The sequence below is a fragment of the Lemur catta genome, chromosome Y (genome assembly GCF_020740605.2).
Source record: "Lemur catta isolate mLemCat1 chromosome Y, mLemCat1.pri, whole genome shotgun sequence".
Taxonomy (NCBI): Eukaryota; Metazoa; Chordata; class Mammalia; order Primates; family Lemuridae; genus Lemur; species Lemur catta.
In genome coordinates this window covers 3022895-3043711 of record NC_059156.1, presented here as the reverse complement: position 1 = coordinate 3043711, position 20817 = coordinate 3022895, and the positions used below count along the sequence as shown (strand labels likewise).

Sequence of the window (20817 nt, the reverse complement as noted above, 5' to 3'; positions counted from 1 at the left end):
CGGTCGATCCCACAGGAGTCATGGCCACAGCAACTAAAACCTTAAAATCAGTAGTAAGGTGTGGCTGCTCCTCGAACGAGCCCTGCTTTTCACGCTCTGTCCCTGCTCATTCCCCTCAGTAAACACTGTCTGGTGATGAACACGCTTCCATCCACACGTTAGAAACACACCTGGCTTTCCACTCACCACGTGACATCACGGTCTTTGGCATGTCTCTCATTCTCTGCTTTCTCTGTAAATGCTGGTGTCCCTCAGAGTTTTGTCCTGAGCCCACACATCTTCCAAAGGCAGAAACTTCCCCTTGATGATTTCATCTCATTCCACAAGCCCAACTGCCAACTACTGATGGGCTGATGCACTCCCAAGCTCCACCCAAGCTCCCCACCAGCTGCCCGCCAGCACTCCCAACTGCCACTGCACACTCCCTGGGCCCCGCCCAAACCTGGGCATGACTCATCACCCACTGCAGGCACCTCAGATGGCATGCCCTTTATATTCTGCCTCACACCCAGTCCCACCCACCAGGGCATCTTGTTAGTGTAGCCTCCTCAACATCTCCTGAATCCATCCCCTCCATCTGGGTTCCTAGCTCCTTCCTCTAGGCCCTCGCTGTGTCTCCCCTGGTTTCCCTGCCTGGACTCCAACACTACACTGCCCCACACTCATCTCTCTAAAACCTAAGTTTGCTCAATGTTACCTCACTGCTCAAAATCCTCTAATGGCTCTCCAGAGCTCCCTGAATATGACTTGGTGCGGCCTCCAGCTCTGGCCCCTGACAGCCCAGAATTCTCCAGCTTTCTCTGCTACCATCTCCACCCTCTATGCACACCCCATTCCAGCCACAATCGGCACAACTTGTGGCTGATCAGCACCTCTCTGTGGTTAGACACCTTTGCCCATGCTGTTCCTTCAACCAGTGACATCAGTGTTAACAGGTATTAGTTGTCATCCAATCTTCTGGTCCTTCTCAAAAAAGTTCTATCTTCTGACTTCCCATTCACTCATCAATGTGCTACACTCTTAACTTCCAACTCCAACCGCCCTGCAGATTATGCGCTCTCAAGTCACCAAATTCTTCCTAGTTCCAAATTCAGTGGACGGTTCGTACAGCACTTGCCTCACTGCCTCTCTGCAGCCTTTGGCAGTGCTGGGCACTCCACCCTCCTTGAAACTCCCTGGACACCACTCCCCTCCTGCCCTAAGGTGTGGTTCTTTCATAATTTCCCCATACACACACCTGTTAAGTGTTGCAGTACCTCACGAATCCCTCCCTGTCAGAAACTCCAAGCCCTCCCCGTTAGGTGACTGCATCCTCAGTTCTAGGCCACCTGTCTGCCGATAACCCCAAATCTGCATCTCTAGCCCAAGACCTTTCCCCGAGTTTCACACGTGTACAATCCGCCACCTGTCACACATCCTGCCTCAGTCCCACAGGAACCTAGACATTCATTCTACCAACACGTCCCCCTCTTGGAGAATCCACTCCCCACCAGTCACATCCAGACTGCTCCATTTGTACCAAAGGACTCCAACCCCCTCCTCGGCGGACTCAGCTCTCAAGGTGGAAACCTGACCCAGGCCAATCAGGTTTTCTCTCCCGAGAATTTAGAATTGAGATCGAGTCCTCTGGACACTTAAACTAGAAAATCAAATACAGCCGAGATTAGGTGCAAGTGAAATGGAGAAGCCAGTCTGCAGAGCGGAGAAGGACGGCGACAGAGAAGCAGTGATCACACAGCTCAAGGAAGACTGAGAGTGACCATCCTGGGAGGGCTGACTTGGTGTCTACTTGTTCTGACCTTTACCTCCCCCATATCCTCTCAGAAACCTGTTTTGGTTCCATTTTGTCTTGCCTACTAAACCCGTATCAGTGATTTTCTGTACTTACAACCAAATGATCCCTAAGATAATCTTCTGTGTACTACCAAGAAAGAAAAACAGGCTGCCAATTAAGCTATTGCATGCCATCAAGAAGTATCGTGATTTCAGAAACATTAAAAAGTGAAAATCAGTGTGACTTTGAATCAGCGTAACCCAGCACATACCACTCCGTGTGCACAGACCCTTCCGCCCACCTGGAACATCTTGCTGTTTCCACCTATCCCCGTTACACCCGTCCTTGGGGACCAAGTGCCACCAACTCTGCTCTTCCCGATTCAGGCCCAAGGCAAATCTAGAATGTGGTAATTACTGTCTGTTGTTATTTAACTTTTAATTGTTTAAGTCTTGACTCCCCAACAAGATTTTAAACTCCTTCAAAGTATGGATGGTTCCTACAGAGTCTTTACAAATAACAGACCCCACAAATATTCATTTAAGTCAAAAAAGAAAAAGATGTGTTTATTCAAAAAGTGGTAACTACTCAGTTTTCCACTAAGCTCAAGAAAGAAGGAAAGATTTAAAATAATAATGTCAGTCATGAGAAAAAGATCATTACAACTCATTGTTTTTTCAATGAGGGAAAGAACTTACCTGGCAGCCAAAGAGAATTAAGGAAAATAAACATATGTAGGTGTTCAACAGAATTAGTTCTCAGCACATAAAATTAAAACCACAAGGAAACTACATTCCCACCAGAAATGTCAAAATTAAAAGGACTAACAATACCAAGTGTTGGCAAGGATGTGGAGCCACCGGCACCCTCAGACACTGCTGGCTGGAGTGTCAGCTGGCACGCCAAGCAGGAAAGTGTGTGGTTGGCAGTGCACACAAATGCCCACCAAAAGACACATACAACACCCATAAAAATAAAAAACAAAAAACTGTGTAGTGCTTATACAATGGGCCAGTGCTACACAAGGTGGAAGGAATCCATCTCTGAGACAGAAGGTTGACCAAAGCTAGGCACAAAGACTCCATTTACATAAAGTTCAATAACAGGTGAAACTAATCTATGGTAATGGGAGTCAGAAGAGCAGTCACTTCTACGGGGGAGTCATGCACCCAGAACCGACCTTTCAGTCCCACGATCCCATAGACTATAGTACCACGTTTTTTACTGTACCTTTTCCATGTTTAGATAGGCAAAGACTGTGTTATAACTGCCCACAGCACTCAGCAGAGTAACACGTCTGTAACTAAGAGCAACAGGCCATCCACACAGCCTAGGCGTGCAGCAGGTTATACCACCTAGGTTTATGGAAGTACTCTGATATTCACATCACCTAACAACAAGGTGTCCAGTCATTAAGCCACACAGGACTGTACCGAATGGGCAGAGCGAGAGGGAGCCTCTGGAATGCTGGGAAAGTTCTTTCTTTGATACAAGCGCTGTTCCACCTACATATGGGTACGTCCATACGTGAAAATCCTGCAAGCTGAACTTACTGTTGGTTCCCCACCCAGATTCCTTCACCAGGCCAGGCCATCCATCCCCCAGCTGCTGCAAGTCAGCTACTAATGGCTGTTTACTGCTACCTCTAGAGAATGGCCCTCAGCTGAGAGGCTAGCACTGCCACATTCCCATCCTCAGCCAAGGGCAGCAGGCAGTCTGCCGCCACCAGCCCCCTTGCCTTAATTAAGGACAACCGTGATATGCTCCCAGTGGGACTCGGCTAAAGCTAGACTCCAGCTGAGAAGACCCCTTTTCCCTCCGCTAGCCAGCTTCCCTCGCTCCCCTCCTCCTCAGTTTCACCTGCCCGAGGATCATCCTCCTAAGGCTCTTCTGGAAGACAGGACCCAAAACACAACACGATGTTTGTCAGACTGTATGATAAGTTTATACCTCAATAAAAAGTTGTTTTTTTCTTAAAGGGTGCATTGTTTCACACAGCTAAAAAGCTGGGATCTCCTCTTGAGATTCTGAGAGATAACCACTTCCTCAGGGCAGAGATGTGTCACCAGGTGAAAAAGGACCAACACCCACGGCAGGCCTGCCACACACTCCTGCAACAGAAGCCAGAAGGCCCTACAGAAACAAATGACAGGATTTCTAAGGTGGTGACCTGCCGCTAGCTTGCTGGGTGAATGTGCACCCAACTGCTCTGCATCTCACCTTCCAAACTTGGAAACTAGGAGATTTGGCCCTGAGGTTCTCTAAAGTCCCTTCCAAATGTAGAAATCCTTTGATCTCATAAGGAATTTTCATTAACACGCAAGCCCCTGAATGCCACCACGCCAACCCTGACCTGCCTGCACAGCACCTAGTTCTGCAGCACAAGCTACCTACAACCAATCACCATCACATAACCTTCAAAGCCTGGAAATTCTCACCATGCTTCTCTCAACTCCCTACCCAGGCTCCCTTCCTCTACCCTCGGAAACCACCATACACACACCCCCCTGGCACAAGTTTAAAAGTGTGCTCCTACTTGAGCATCAGCCTCCATTCAGGGTTATGTCCAACCCAGTGGTTATGTGTAGTATACAAAACATACTAATTAGAGGCAAGAAAGACTTGGCTGAGCATATTACATAAAGAACATTTCAGAAACTATTAGCAAACAGGCAGCTAATTAAATTCAGTTAAACTTTCAAAGATTCCAAGCGTGGGCATCACACTTTTATTTCCAATCTGATCCAGGACCAGAGCAGTGGAAAAAGGGTGGAAATCGAGGGACCGGAAGAATGCCACACTGATGTTCAATGACTTATCAGCAATTCCCCTGAACCAACAGATGCCAGCCATCAGGGACAGAGAGCTGGAAATTCTAGAACTGGGGACAACAGAGTCATCATAGTTTGTTCACCCTTATTCTAAACTATCACCATATGAATAATGACTGATCATACCAGACAAAGTCCCAGAGTCTCTCCACAACGTTTTAGGAAGGCTGGTAAAGAATAATTCTCGTGCTCTTGGATTCCAACATGTGAAAATTATGAGGCGTTCTGCCTGCATTTCAGAGATCACTGACATCCACAAGTACATCCTGTTTACTTTCCATAGCAGAAACTACCCTTTAGGTGGTATTCTAAAAGAAATCGCTACCTGATGTCATGCAGGACCAAGTAAGGAAAGTGCATTTCTAAAAAGAAACCCTTCCCTTTGCCCCTTCTGCACCGAAAGGGTGCCTACGCCGTTCGCAGCACGAAAACGTGCGGAGCTACGCACTGCCTACACTGGAGTCACTCCCCTGCAGCTCTAACCCTAACTGTCCGCGGTTTGGAGTACAAAAACGTGCAAAGGCGCGGAGTTGCGTGCCGCCTACACCGAAGAGGCACTCCTGCAGCACGCACGCAGGTTCTGAAATGTTGCGAGAGGCTGTGACTGGGGACGCCAGCGCACACAGGCCTTTCCCACGAGCCCTCCAGAGCTGTTCCCAAACAGCCGCCGGCGCCCCTGACCGGCCCTCCGGGCCCCGACCTTCGGCCCTGACCTCTGACTCCTGACCCCGACTTCGGGAGGCCCTAGCGCACCGGCGGCGCTCACCTTCCGACTCGCGCCGCCGAGGGACACCTTGGGCCGCGTCTTGAAATCCCCTTCAAAGCTAAACATCTTTACAGCCTATCCCAGCGGGGAGCGCCCGGCCGACCAGCCGAGCGGTCTCCGTCTCCAGTCTCGGCGCCCGCCCGGACCGGGGCAGCGCGACCAGGAGGCGGCCGGAGGCGACCGAGCCCGCGCCGCGCCGCGCTCTGCCCGCCTGGCCCTGCCCGGGGCCTTCCACCGCTGCAGCCGCGGCCAGTAGCGTCCGGCGGGCCGCGAACCCCACGCCCGCTCCGGGAGCAGCTGCCTGGGGACGGAAGATGGCGACCGGACGCAGCTGCCGTACGCGGCTCCCTGAGCAGGCGTGCCGCCTCCAGGAGGCCGCAGCGCTCCTCCCGCCACCCCCGCCGGCGTGCGCGGCCCCGCGAACCGCGCAGGAGCCTGCGGACAAGCCGGGGCCCCTGCCCCAGGGTGCGGGGCTGTCCCGGGGTTGGGGCCTATGCCAGGGAGGGGTCGGGCGGGGCCGGGGGCGGGGCCGGGGGGGGGCCGGGGGCGGGGCCGGGGGCGGGGCCGACGGGCTCCTGGCGGGCGGCGCTTCAGCCGCAGGCGCCCGCAGGGACCGCGGCTCAGACGGACAGGCCTGGCGTCGCCGTGTGTGTGCACCCTGCGTGTTACATGTGTCGCATTATACAGACGTAAACATTTACCGTATCACACATACATGCACATGTTTGTCTGCAAGTCCACGTTCACTTAGCGCCCAGTGCGCCCATCGTAAAGTCAAACATCCCGAACTAAGTCGTCGTAAGTTAGGGGCCATCTGCACATAAATATGTGGCTCATATCCACACATACATATGTATCTCACACACACATGCATATACATGTATGTCATGGACACAATGGAAACCACTTTTAAAAATTCAGTTTTGAGGCCGGCACGGTGGCTCACGCCTGTAATCCCAGCATTCTGGGAGGCTGAGGCGGGTGCCTCACTAAGGTATTCAAGACACTAAGGTGTTCAAGACCCACCTGAGCAAGAGCAAGACCCTGTCCCTTTTTAATTTAGGGAAAATGAGTAAATAAACAATTCAGTTTTGATTGTGTGTTTTTAAAGTGCACAACATGATGTTTTGACACAGATATATGTCGTGGAATCTCAGTTTTACAGTCACTTCCAAAAGAAAGCAGAGTTCAATAATGATCTGAACATGGAGCCGTGAATGCACGTCCAGCCACCAAATACCACACTGGAAAGCAAGCCCCTTAATCCATCTGAGGCTCATCTTTCAAATTAAATTTGGTAAGTAGCTTTATGATTACATTTTCCAGAGGAAATATGATTACTTAGGATATTTTATGCATCCTCGAGGTAAAAGACTGGCACGCGGATATTAAACAGATCCGCACACACCAGAGCGAAGATTGATGGCCACAGGTCCTGCCCAGCCTCCTCACTTTGCAGATTAGAAAATTTGAGCTCAGAGAAGTAAAGAAAATTACCCAAGTGGATGCAATTTCCAATTCTCCTTCTTTACATTAACATCACGATGCCTTCTTATTGTGCCAAAATCATCTCAGTCGTGTTTCAAAGAGGGCCTTTCCCCTACTTTTCAGGACTGGGGCACGCTGGGCAAGGCTCACCCAGTGCAGCCCTGTCTGCTCCCTCTTGGGCCGGGCCTCCCTGCCTCCCCCCTCTGCAGAGCTTTCTGCCTGCCCTGGCCACCCTCTGCCTCTCTTCAGGTGGCTGGGTGGGCCTTCCCTGTCCGGCACTGGCCCGTACTCCGCTGCCCTAGGCCCTGCCTTAGCTGCCGATTGGAAATCAGCGCCAATGGGTTACTGTTTTGTTCTGCCCAGGTAATATAATTATTTTTTTTTTAAGCTTCTTATTGGAGAAAACTTTAAGCAGCTACAGAAGCAGAGAGCTGAGTGCAGTAAACCCTCAGGTCCCCATCACCCTGCCACAGCGATGACCAGCCTATGGCTGGCCTGGTTTCCTCAGTGTCTGCTTACCCCACACGCTCTCCCTGGCCGGGTTACTCTGCAGCCAGCCCCAAACCCCGGTCCTGCCACCTGCAAGTATTTCAGGATGGATTGCTAAACGGTAAGGACTAGTTTTGATAAACCACAACCAAGTTCCATTGGTTCCCCCAAAGAAGCTAAAAATGCTTAATTTGTCAAATATCCAGTTAGCGTCTGCATTCCCTGATTGCCTAAGAATTTTTCAGTGTCTTTGAATCAGGATTCAAATAATGTCACGAGTTGCAGCTTGTTGATATGTCCCTGAAGTTTATTTAACCTCCAGCTCCCTCTCTATTTCTCTCTTTTTCAACAATTTTTAGCTGGTTTAAAATTTTTTTGTTATTTTTTTTTTAACTGACAGATTAAATTATATGAATTTATCAGGTACAACATGATGTTTTGGAATATGTATGCACTGTCGAATGGCTAAATCTAGCTAACTAACATGCATTACCTCACATAGTTATCATCTTTGTGGTGAGAACACTCATCCACTCTCTTAGCATTTTTCAAGAATACAAGATTTTTTTTTAAGACAGGGTCGCGCTTAGTCACCCAGGCTGGAGTGCAGTGGCATGATCACAGCTCACTGCAGCCTTAATCTCCTGTGCAGTGATCCTCCTGCCTCAGCCACCTGACTAGCTGGGACTACAGGTGTGTACCACCGTGCCTGTAGAGGTGGGGTCTTGCTATGTTGCTCAGGCTGGTCTCAAACTCCTGGCCCCAAGTGATGCTCCCTTCTCGGCCTCCCAAAGTGCTGGGATTACAGGCATGAACAACCATGCTCCACCCTTGATTGAATCTTTGCCTTCACTTACCCACTTTGAAAATACTGAGATGGTTCCTGAGCACCCTCCATCACCACCAGCTGTTCAATAAGCACTTGTGGGCCTTCGTCCTGGGTTCTTCTAACGGTACCATCCAAACCCTCGGAATTTCCTAAGTGACAGTTTATGCTAATGAGGCGAGGCAGGCCACTGGGAGACAACTGTGTGTCGCTGGAGATGGGGGAAGCTCAGGGGCTTCCCTGATGGACAGTACTTGCTGAGGACACAGTCATCCCCTGACCTGAGGGGGCCTAAGACCCCCAGTGGATGCCTGAATCTGAGGATAGTACTGAACCCTGTGCTTTTTTCTACACGTACCTGTCTATGATAGAGTTTAATTATAGTTAGGCACAGCAGGAGAGTAACAATGTTGATGAAATGGAGCAAAGGTGACGATACACCATAATGCAGTTACGTGGATGTGGTCACTATCTCTCTCTCCCTGTCTGTCCCCCTCTCTCTCTGTCTCTCTCTCTCTGTCTCTCTGTCTCTGTCTCTGTCTCTCTCTCTCGTGTCTCCCTGAACCGTGCTCCCTATTTTCAGAACGAGGGTAACTGCAACCTACAAAAGCAAAGCTATGGGTTTCGGGGACTCCTGTGGTCACACTGCGGTGCCGGGAGCTGAGTCCTCCTTGAGAACGTGATGTTTGAGTCTGGGGCCCTCCCAGAACCCCCTGCATCCTCTGGGTGGTTCTGATTTGTCCCCTTCGTTACAGTAAAACTGTAATCGTCCTTATGTGCAGCACTTCCCCGAGTTCTGTGAACCTTTCCAGCAAATGACTGAAACCAAGGGGAGTCCTGGGACCCCTTGAATTTGCAGCCAGCTGCTCAGAGGTGAGGGTGGCCCAGGGAGCCCCAAGCTCACGCCTGGGCCTGTGGCCAGGGCCGCCTGTGGAGGACGGCGCCCTCGGCTGACAGTGTGACTCACTCTACGTGCTTTTTAAAGTGTCAATGAACAACTTACGTAACCTATTTCAACCCATTGTGATTATTGGTCTTACTGATGTCCAAACTGTCTGTCTTTGGCTAAAGGGAGCCCATGAGACTGGGCGCCCGAGTCTCTCTGACGTGACTCTGGACGTCTGGACGGCTTCCCTGATATCTGGAATGGCAAGACCTTTCAGGCTCCACTGAGGCAGTTCCTGCCCATTTTGGCACAATTCTGTCACATTTCGTGCATTTTGACAGAAGTGCACTGGAGACGACAGCTTCATGTGCAGGGAAGTGGCCACGATGGGGGGGGGTCGTCTCTTTTATTTTTCTTGTGAGATATTTCAAACACAAGGACGGGACGTGCAGCAAACACTGTGTGCTCATCACCTAGCTTTAAGAAACATTTTCTCACCTTCACTTCACACCCTGTTGCTCTGAGCACGGAGAAGGGGCAGACACTGTTGCTGGACTCCTTCAGCTCCCAGGTGATGGTCCTGAGCATGGTGTGGGTCCCGCCAGTCCGTCAGCCCTCTCATGACCTGCGTGTGCTGTCCACAGCACGGCTGGGGGTGTCCATTCTTTCATAGATTTTTATGTCTATCAAAGTAACACGCAAATGAGGTTTTTAAAATCAAACAGTACAGCCAGGCTGTTAACAAAAATAAGTCTCCATCCAGCCTCCCCGCAACCCCTGGGGGTCTCCAGTCTTCTGGTGGTTCCCTCCTTGTTTCTGTGTGACACAGGTTGGGTATTCCTTCTCTGAAATGCTTAGGACCAGAAGTGTTTCAGACTTTGGATTTTGGAATAATTGCATTTATTCTTACCACTTCAGCCTCCCAAATCTGAAAATCCAAAATCTAAAATGTTTCAACAAGCATTTCCTTTGAGCAGCATACTGGCACCCAGAGTTTAGATTTTGGAACATTTGGGATTTGGGCTGGTCACCCTGTAGGCACATGCAGCTGGTTTAGGACTCAGCCCCTTAAACAGGCCGTGCGTTAGTTTGATGTGACAAGAGACTTCAGCTCCCCACCACCTCTCCGGCCACCTTCCCAACACAGACACATCCCAACGCCATATCCCCCACCCCTCCACTTCTCATCCCAAGACTGTGTAACCACTTCTCACTGCCGCACCGAGGTCTGCACTGGCGCAGCTGGCAGAAGGCTCTGTGACCATGGACGGGTGCCGTCTCCACGGTGTCCAGCACAGCAGCCGCCAGACGTTGGGGCCACAGGCACTCGTGGCCAATGCAACTGAGGAAATGAATTTTTAATTTATTTCAACTCATTTAAATTTAAATAGACATCTGTCTCATGGTTATCATATTGGACAGCACAATAAATCTATACTATGATATTTCCTTTCTTACATGACTTTTTTCCTGAAGCTAATAACTGCCTAATTAGGTGTTTCTTTTCTTTTGAAACTTTTGCCTAATGTTTTCCTAGCTCCAGAAAGTGTCTTCCCATGTGTGCAGCGGTCACACGAGTCAGATGACCTAGGAACCCCAGATGACAGGTCCCCTGGAGCCCCGGACCCCGCTGAGGGCCCTTGTCCTGCAGACGCTGACCCCTCCCTCACTGGGTGGAGCACAGCTTTGGCAGCTTGCTGAGGAAGAAGAGGTTTTATGAGATCTTTTAGTGCGTTTGAAAGCCTTTATCTTTGCACACGAGTGACCATGGTTGAGTGTAGAACGCTGAGCGCATGGTGGTACCGCCTACCTTGTCGGTTTTGCGAAGTCAAGGAGGCTCTGATTTCTGACGCTGTGTACACAGTTTTGCTTGCTTTTCGTCTCTGAAAGCTCTTAGGACCTTCTTCCCTAATACTCTGAAACTTCATGCCATGTGAGCCTTTTTACTTACAGTCATGGTTCTGGGCTGATAAATGGCCCTTCAGTCATAAAGCTCCTGTGGTTCAGTCCTGGGGATTTCCTATGACCATTTCTTTCACAATTTCCTCCTCGCACATTGTTTCTGCTCCCTCTGCTGACACGTGTCAGTCTGAAGTGGGGCTCCTGAGCCTCATTGACTGTTTTCTCCCTGTTCTCCCACCACGGGTCATTACGTGTCACCAGGTGTCATATGTGTCATTAGTTTCCTTGTGCCTTTCGGCTGTGGCATTTTGTCTCACTGTCACTTCTTTGGTAATTTTTTTCTGTCCCTTCCATTGTCTCTATTTCTTCTGAGATACTCTTGATCTTTTCCTTGCTTTTATCTCTTTCCTTCCTGTTGGAAGCATAGCACCACATCCTTGGCTGTACGTGCAGCTGATAAAGACACAGAAAGTCTTTGGGACACGCCGTGCATGGCAGGATGCACCTGCTGCGCCGCGGGGCTCTTCTGAGGAGTAATGTGGCAGCGTTTCACTCCTCAGTCAGGAGCCCTCAGGTCCAGCTCTGCCCATGGCTCCTCCTGGGCTTGATGTCTGCAGGGAGGACATGGCCTGGGAGTCTCCCTCCCAGAGGGGGTAAAGCCAGGAGTTACTTAAAAACAGGCTGGAGGATGGTCCCCCGTCCCATATGCCAACCAGCCCGGGACCAAACCTTCCTGCCCCTCCCCTCAGCCTGATTCCCAGTCTGGAATCTTTCTGGTTCTACTTTTCCAAATAATAAAATTCCAGACTCCTGAACAAATGGGAAAGAGTGGCCACCTGACGTAGGGCTGGGACTGGGGTCCAGCTAGCCCTTGGCCAGAGTCTCAAGCACCTCGAGAGCCATCTCTTGTCCTTCTGGGGCCACACAGAGGGGTCAGCTTGCGGCTCCTCACTCTCCTCTCCTTCCCAACGCTCCATGTGCCTCGCAGGTGCTCAAGTTTGACTGTCCTTCCCTCTGCTGGGTCACTTCCACCACATGCTGTCATTCTACACTGTGATCCCAGGCTGCAGATGTCTCAGGTGCCGCCAAAGGCAGGAGTTCTGTTCCTGTCTCCTTGGTTTGGGTCTAGAATGTTCAGGCAAAGGGTGAGGCACAAATGTTGTCACTCCATCACCTTGAAACACTAGATTTTTGTGTTTTAAGAATGTATACAACTATCTGAAAATACAGTTTATTTAATTAAAAATCTGCATAAATGATATCTTCCTATATGTATTCTTGCTATATATATTCTTTTGGACTTGCTTTTTCGAAGACTTCTAATGGAGACGGCCCCTTGTGTGATCTCAGACCACACACAGATCTCAGACCATACTTTTCGTCAGGGGTCTGTGATAATCCTACAGTTGTGTCACTAAGTCAGGCTGGTATTTCTTTTTCTTTCTTTTCTTTGTTTCTGGTGAGATTTCTCTCTGTCACCCAGGCTGGAGTGCAGTGGCATCATCATAGCCTTGGGCTCAATTGATCCTCCCACGTAGCTGGAACTGCAGGTGCCACCACCACGCCTGGCTAATTTTTTTGTTTTTTGTAGAAACGGGGTCTTAATGTGTTGCTCAGGCCTCAAGCGATCCTCCTGCCTCAGCCTCCCAAAGTGCTGGGAATACAGGTGTCAGCCACCATGCCGGCCTCATGCTGGTGTTTCTGATTCCGGGAGAGACCTGGGAGCCACACAGACCTGGATGTGAGTCCCCAGTCTGCTGGGTGTGTTAGATGTGTAAGACTTTGTGTAATAAACTAATCATTTTAAGCTTCAGTTTCCCCAGCAGTAACATAAAGGCAACTCTTACTGGCGAGGCTGTGGTGCAACGTAGATGATAAAGTGTTTGCTTAACACACAATGGACGTTGAGCACGTGGGAGCCGTCCCATTTTCTCTATGTTGGCCAAGGCAGGAGAGCTGCCCATGTGCACACAGGGCCCAGGGAGGAAGCCGTGCACTCCCACATCACGTGCTTCTTCCTGCATGCGTGCACACGCACACGCACACGCTCATTCAGGGGAGCTGGAGAGCTGAGGTACCCTAACAAACCGCCTCTCAGCTCCCCAACCGGCAGCTAAGTTACTCTTTGTGAATTACTGAACTCCGTTCAGAAACAAAATGTGGAAAACAGACTTCATCCTACAGAAACATCCTAGTTGCTAATAGTCAAGGAGGTGAACTCTGCCTCCTGTCTCTACACAACATAGACCAACTCGCACGTTGACAGGCAGTAGCCACAAGCTCTCGGTGCGGACTTCGCTCGTTCAAGTGGCTGCTGCTGACTCAGGCAGAGGGATCAGGGGCAAGGGCGCCTTGTCTGTCCTCTGCAGCCCCGGGAAAGTCTCTGCCCCACCTTGCTGCCGCCCTGCTGGATAATTTGTAAAGCCAGGGGAATGGCGCGTCCGGCGGTGGACCTGGATTCGGTAGAGGCAAATGGCATTTCAGCCACACTAGCTGCTTTTGGTTTTAAATCTGCACACGCCTCCCCGGGTGCTGAGAAAGCAATGAGGGTGCGCTGGGGTCCACACCTCCCGGTCCTCCCTGCGCTCAGCTGCTCGCTCTGCCCCGTGGGCTGCAGGTGCGTGCGTAACAGGTGTGCGTGGGCTCACCTGAGCCACGCCAGGACCTAGCAATGAACAAGCAAAACTAGGCCTTTGCAGCCATGGAGCTTCCCTCTGGAGATGAAGAGAAGGTAACGTCAGGTAGTGATCCGGCTCTGTAGGAAACCGAGCAGGATGAAGTGGTCCCAGCCAGAGGCAGGTGGATGTCATGGTCCTGAGAGCGAGAAAAGACCACGTAGTCCGAATGTGATCAAATTGGTGAGTCTTTATTAGCTGGCCAGCGACCACCCCTGTTCTGGGAAAGTCCAGACACAGAGAATGGCCCCGATCTTAAAGTGTGCAGGGGTTATATAGCTTCACCACATGTGTGACACTACGCGTACAGCTCAGAATATGTTGCAATAATTTTTCCATCACCTGGGGGTCTGGGACTTGTTATGATTACACTCTATAAGCAAGCGAGCTTACAGAAGCGGATAGCATCAATTAAGTCAAGGAACATTTCTCAAGCATAGTAAAATTTAACTATACACACCTAATGATTTTAAACAATCAATTACAAGTTAATCACTTTATTTTTCTGTAACGACTGTCCCTGGGCAAGAATTGGCTTGAGCCCAGAGTCAGCAAAGCAGGACGTGCTTCTTGGGTCCAAAGGTCAATAGGTCCAGAACACTCCTTAGGGCCAGAGGTCAATAGGTCCGGACACGGCCTATTGACTGCTGAAGGCTTCCCAGAGCTAGAGGTCAATGGCCTGTTGAACAGACAAACTGTTCCCTGTGGCGAATAGCCAAGGGCCTTAGGTCTTGCACACAAGCCAAGGCGTGTGTCATTGTCCTGCAGGCAGTAATGAGGTCCAAAGGTTAAGATGCAAACGTCTGCCTTCCTTGAACAATTTCCATAAGAAATGGAACATGTCACCTCAGGGCTCTAAAGGTAGTCATGTACCAGGAAGTAGCTGCTGGACAAAAGGAGTATAAAAATAAAGCGACTGGTGCTTTTCGGCGCTGCAGTCTTGTACCGTCTTTGTGTGTCTCTGTGTTTCTTTCTGTGTTCATCCCCCGTTCTGAAATCGGGCCGCCACATTTTCCCTATTATTCATGTATTTTTCCCTCAGCTCATACATAGGTCACGGGCTTATGAATCACACAGCAGTGAGTCTGTACACAAGATGGCTTCACTTAGGTTCATAAAGCTATAGTGATTACTGCGCCTCATCACAGTGGGGAGAGCGGTCCCCTAGGGAAGGGCAGGAGCCTCTCTGAGGGGAGACTTGAGCTGAGGCCCCAGTGATGGGGGAATCAACCGTCAGGGGCTTTGGGAGGGAGTATTTAGGGCTCAGGAACAGCCCAGAGAAAATGGCCGGGGCACAGCCGCTTTGGCCTATTTGAGGGACCTGGAGACAAGCCGTGGGGTGTGGGACCAGTGCCTGGTCTCGGAAAGAGGCCACGGAGGCAGCCACAGCTAAGATCGCAAGCGGCTCCTTCCTTCACAGGGAGACCAAGGAGGGTGTGAGCAGTTTTAAGCAGCGTAGGAAGTAGATTTGATTAACAATTTATGAAGATTCTCAACTTTCTTCTCCCAACCAAGAGCAAATTTTCAAATTATGGGTTGAAAAAGTTGTCAACCTAAAGGAAAAAGTAACTGAGGCAAAATTAATATAAATGGAGAGAGTTTACCTGGGCCAAGGCTGGGGCTGCAACCTGGGAGCGAAGGTTCAAGTTCCCCCGAATGCAGCTGCTCAGCAGCAGTGGCAAGGGGCTCTTTAAACGAACAAAGAAGAGGCAGTTCCTAAGTTGTTTACCAAGAATTTACATTAAAAGTAACATAAGCAATTGATTGGATGTACACTCTTCTCTGTATCACAAATTCCAGGAACAGGAACAAAATGCCTTGAAGCAATCCCCCTACCCGTGGCGTGGGGGCCTGAGCGAGGCCCCTTTTCTGGTCTCTCCGGGCCCGATACATTTTGCATACCTCACTCAGCGCAGACTGCTCTATTTTTGTTTTTTCAGTCAAGGAATTTTGAAATAATGTTTGATCTTTAAAAGGAAAGAAAGCTGGGTAGGTGGTAGCACGTACCTGTAGTCCCAGCTACTCAGGAGGCTGAGGCCAGAGGGCCGCTGGAGTCCAGGAGTTGGAGGCTGCAGTGAGCTGTGGTCACACCACTGCACTCCAGTGTAGGTGACAGTCAATTTTATGTTGTGTCTATTTTACCATAAATAAAAATAAAAATGAATGTTAAGAAGTATTTCTAAATGGAGGACTGTGCAGTGAGTTTGGAGAGCAGTCACAGGGGGCGTGCAGGTCAGGGCCCCTCTGCCCCATGCTTGGCACTCACCGCAGTGCCAATGCCTCTCACCCTCCCACCCCAACTCACAATCCTCCCTGGGAACCAGGCAGGGGCACAGACTAGGGCTACCCGCCTTTGCCCCCTCCCTCATTTCCACTGATGAGGTCATCGCTTCCCTCCAGGCCTCAGCGGGTGTGGCTGAGCTGGAGCCCCCTGAGCACTACAGCTGGGGCAGACAGGATCATTGCAGAGAGAAGCAGAGCAGAGTGAAAGCATCCCCGACCTCTCCCAGGAGCCCCTCAGAAACCCTGACTAGGGGGCATGTGCTGCAGTCGCAGGGCGGCGGGGAAAGGTCTCAGTACTGCACCCAGAGTGGCTCTGCCTCCACCTACGAAATACTAGCAGCCTCCCTGAAATTCACTGTGGGCGTATACAGATGAGAAGTTCAGATAAATGCTGGGGGTACAAACACGTCAAAGATAAGAAGAGGAACATATTTTACATAGCTGATTTTTTAAAAAAGATTGCAACAGAATATGTGAATTTTGAAGGAACAGGAAAACACCTAAAACACTGTTGTTGGCAAGGCCCAAGTCCTCCTGAGCTAGAAGACAATGTCACTGACCCTAAAAAGAAATTCATTTTCAGAAATCATTTTTGAAAGCTATGAGCTTTTCCAGAGGTCTCAAAGCATAAATCACAGCTTTCACGAAAACCCATAAAATACACTGCGCCTGTAAGATGAAATGAAATCAAGACAAACCTAACCTTTAGAGGCACCAGCGCCGTTCCCAGTGCCAATACAAGGCCCCGCCAGGATTCTCTGCTCCCAGAGAAGAAATTCATAAACCAAAACAACCTCAGATCGTTGTTTGCTCTGGAAATTGCCACTTGTCGCTCCTGGTGCACGTCCTCTCCTTACACGTGTGATGTGTCCTGTTGCCAAAGCCAGTTTCATCTCGTTTCCTGTTTACATCCCTCAAGGAATTTGCTCAGACCTTCCTGACAACAACTGAGTGGTATTTAGTCGCAGACGCAGCACGTATCTGAGATTTTCCCCTATCACACTGCTCTGGAGCGGCACAGCGGCCAGGGGGTGTCTTCCCGCTCAGAGGCAGCTGCCTGTTACAGCCAACAAATCAACCCTGAGGTGACACCTGCCGTGCAGGAACAGCACACCTGTCGCACCTGATGGGACCCCACGCAAGAGCTGGTGAAACCCAGGAAGCTTCCCGGGGAAGTCAGAGTCTTAGAACAACCAGCTGGAACAATTCTCAGGGTTAAAAGACATTTCATCTCTTTGACTTAAGAGAAAGTACCAGCATCAGACGACGTGGTTGGAGAGGATGTGGATTGTATTATAAAGGTATATTTAAATGGAAGTAAAAAGTATAGAATGTCAAAATCCAAAAAAGGAGCCCCATGTACACTGCTGAAACGCAGTCATTCTGACGAAGCAATTGGTTACGAACACAAGAGACAGTCTCGGACACACCTGTTCATTGCCCTGGACAGTCCTAGGTAACAACTGAATAAACGTGTCAAAGGCCAAAATTACATTTTTCAACAAACTGCTGCTTTTGATTAAAAAACAAAATAGACAAGTTTAGCTTAAATATCTTAACTGGCTATATTTACGGCTCCAGAAGACACAGCGCGTCACTCCATAAAGTAGACAAGTTCCAACGAGCTGAGCAAAGAGGTTGGTTTCACAGACAGAAAAGGGCTGAGGAAAGCAGAACAAAGAACACAAAGTGGATGGGTCATTCCAAGTTACTTTCCTCGTAAGACGGGGACAGGGAAACAGTAGAAAAATAACTGATTAGTAAGATGACTTTGGTAGAAGGATTAAAAGCAGAGGAAACTGCATTGTCACGCCCGTTGAAAGGGCCCGTTTGGGAAATTGCGCTGTGTTCTCTTTCCTGATTTCTCAGAAGGCCAATGAGAGCTCAGCAGAGTTTGGAGACTTGGAGCATTAACACGAGCGACTCCATGTTGGGTTTTGGCTGGTCTGTTGGGGGTGGTGCGGGAGCTTAGTGCAAAACAACAGCACCCTATGGTTTTATTTAACAAACTGCAGGGGCCACTTGGAGGCCTCCCTGGAGTGAGCTGGACACCAGATTGGTGATGTGAACTGGCCAAACAAACCCAGCAGGGGCAGGTGGAGGCATCCACCAGGGGCCGCTGGGTGCTCCTGGGCTCTGTCCCCGAGCTCAGCTCAGTCCGCGCTAGGTGGGGCGAGCAGAGGGTATCAGGCCCGGAGAGACCGAGCAAGGAGCTTCACTCAGACCCCCAGGCCAGGGTAATCGTTTAAGGCATTCTGTTCCTGACTGGCCTCCCCATCATCCTCGCGTTCCTGAAATTTGTGAGAGGAAGGACAGTGAACAGCCAATCAGCAGCTCACATTATTTAATGTGGATTCTTGGTAAACAATCCAGGCCTCTTCCTTTCCTTTAGAACCCACTTGTACCTGATGCTCCCAGGAGTGTATGTTCAAATAAACTCTCCATGTACGTTTCTTTTGCCCGAGTGTCTGCCTTCAGGTCAACAGCATTAGGGCATTTGCTTGTCACTTCCCAGGCATCTTGGGCAAAGCGTCCAGATTCCATCAGACTTTGCTTTATGGAGCAGGGAGGCCTGAGTGTGGCATGCGTGTCCCGGGCTGCTGCAGCAGACGACCACACTTGCGATGGGAGGTGCGAAGCACAACTGTATCATCTGATGTGAGTCTCACTGGGCCAACGTCAAGGTGTCAGCTGGGCGGGTCCTGCTGGAGACGCCAGAGGGGAAGCTGTTTTCTGGGTGCATCTGGCACTCACAGCACCCTGACCCCTGCTCTGTCCTCAGCCCCTTCCCTGATGCTCCCCTGCCGCCCTCTGGTAAGCACCTGTGATGACATCAAGTTGGCTAGAAAATGCAGGGTCACCTCCCCGCCTCAAGGTCCTTAATATAATGGCAGCTGCAAGGTCCTTTTGCCATGTGAGCTGGCATGGTCACGGCTTCTGGGGATTGGGTGTGGCACCGTTCAGTTCAACTTACCAGACAAAGCACCCACTGTGCGCTACAACTGAGGGACACTCAGTCCTGGAGAAGCTCACTGCCTTTTTCAAGGAGACACTGCATTGCGCACCACGCACTGAGGGACCTGGACAGCCTGCGAGGTTGGATCAGGAGGGGAGAAGGGGAGTGGAGGCCCGCTCTGCACACCACACTGGCGCACACATGAGCCACCACAGGCACTGGTTTAAAGAAATGGGGACACATGCACAGTACAAGGTGGGCACACGTGCACGATACTCTGTGGACGGGATTTCTGTGCATGCACACATACGTGTGACATGTACACACACATGCATACCACAGATCACGGTGCGGAACAAAACAATGACCTGGATCAATACACGCTGACATGAAAGGACTCCTAAGACCTATTATTTGCAATGAAAAGGAAGTTGCAGAACGGTGCCCACAGTGTGATCTCGTTAACCTTTAAAACCTTCTGGCAATGTCCATATCAGTGGGTAAAGGCAAAGAAAACAGTCTGGGAATACATGGAGCAAACTTTCACACTCACACACACACATGCATACGCATAGTGTAAGAGCAAAGGTAACTCCATGGCAGGCTAGGCTTCCTGGAGTAGGCCTAAGTTTCGGTTTCCCCAGCACGGGCCCTCCCCTTCCCCGAAATGACACTGATGACTGCCGGAGGATCCTGAGACTTGGAGCCGACCATTCAGGAGTTAACGTGACCATGGAACTGACCAGTGAGGAGCCTACACGGTCAGCCTGTCTTGAAGGAGCAAATGAACTGAGGGAGGGAGGGGGGTGGTGTGCACGGCATATGTAGCCCACTGGAAAGTATAAAAGCTTAGTGTTACCCCAGGGCGGGGTCCGAGTTCGTGGAGAGGCCACTGTGCTGGTGCTCTGGGACTTGGGCCCTAGCTCGAGCTAGCCAGTAAACTCCTTTGCCTCTTGCAGCCTCGGTGACTCTGCCTCTCTCTGTTCCTGGGGCCGAGGGAAACCGGCTCTAACAATAGCACACACACATGCACCCCACACTCATGCACATACCACACACTACATACACCACACAGTCACACATATACATTGACCCCTGCACACACCACGCACACACACACAGGCACACACAACACACACACCCGCCTTGTCAAGTCCTGGGTCTGCTTCTTCTCCTCAGGGTCCTCTCTGTGGGGTCCTCGTGGTCCCATCATTGACCCACTAACTTGGAGCTCCCCGTGTCCTCCAGGAGTGTTACCCACCCTCCTCGCTCTGATGGCCCGGCCCCACCTGCACCCAGCTGAGCTTCCCTCCCCAGGCTGTGCCTGCCCCACAGCACCTTGGCAGTGGGCTGTGACACTGTCCTCCTGTCCTGGGTTGTCCTCTCAGCCTCAGCTCTTCTGTCCTGCACCACTCGGCTCCCGCCCAGCTCAGCCCTGTGGCCTCTTGGTCACCACCCTGCCCTTCCAGGAGCCGCTGGCCCCTGCCCTACAAGAGTGTGCGATGCGCAGTAACTTAAAATGAGGTCCAGAGCCCTGGCCTGGGGTCAGGTCCCCTAGTTTGGGGGCCGGGGGAAGGCAGAGATGGGGCTGGTCAGCTGGGGGACCCCAGCACTGACTTGGGTGTCCCCACCCGCCGCACAGTGTTAGCGCCAAGGGCAGTTGGGAGCCTGGCCACCTGAAGATCACACTGCCAGGCAGGCGCCTTCTCTGTTCTGCCCAGGTGCCTGGGCTAGCACAGCCCTGCTGGAGTCTGCTGTTTAAACCCTAGCTTCCTCCCCACCCCCTCGCCCAAGCTGATCGTAGCCCATCCCCCACCTCCCCTCGCAGCCCCCAGGCCAATGTCAAAACTGGTGAGTTAAAACGGCTGCCACCTGCACTCGCCAGAAAAAATGCCAAGTGCCATTAAAAGTAATTATTTTAAAATAAATTTTTGCCACACA

General features: G+C 50.8%; 2 protein-coding genes across 4 annotated transcripts in view; both read right to left on the bottom strand.

Moving 5' to 3' along the window:
• LOC123629056 (ubiquitin-protein ligase E3C-like) overlaps nt 1-5797 on the bottom strand; it is a 30443-nt gene extending 24646 nt beyond the window's left edge. The window contains exon 1 of one of the 2 annotated variants that reach the window (XR_006731889.1): nt 5372-5797. The gene's annotated coding sequence lies outside the window, so the exon portion shown is untranslated. The remainder of the gene's footprint in view (nt 1-5371) is intronic. The other variant, XR_006731890.1, reaches the window with a different exon arrangement.
• LOC123629050 (F-box-like/WD repeat-containing protein TBL1X) overlaps nt 1-20817 on the bottom strand; it is a 1209717-nt gene that overhangs the window by 964690 nt on the left and 224210 nt on the right. The window lies entirely within an intron of this gene.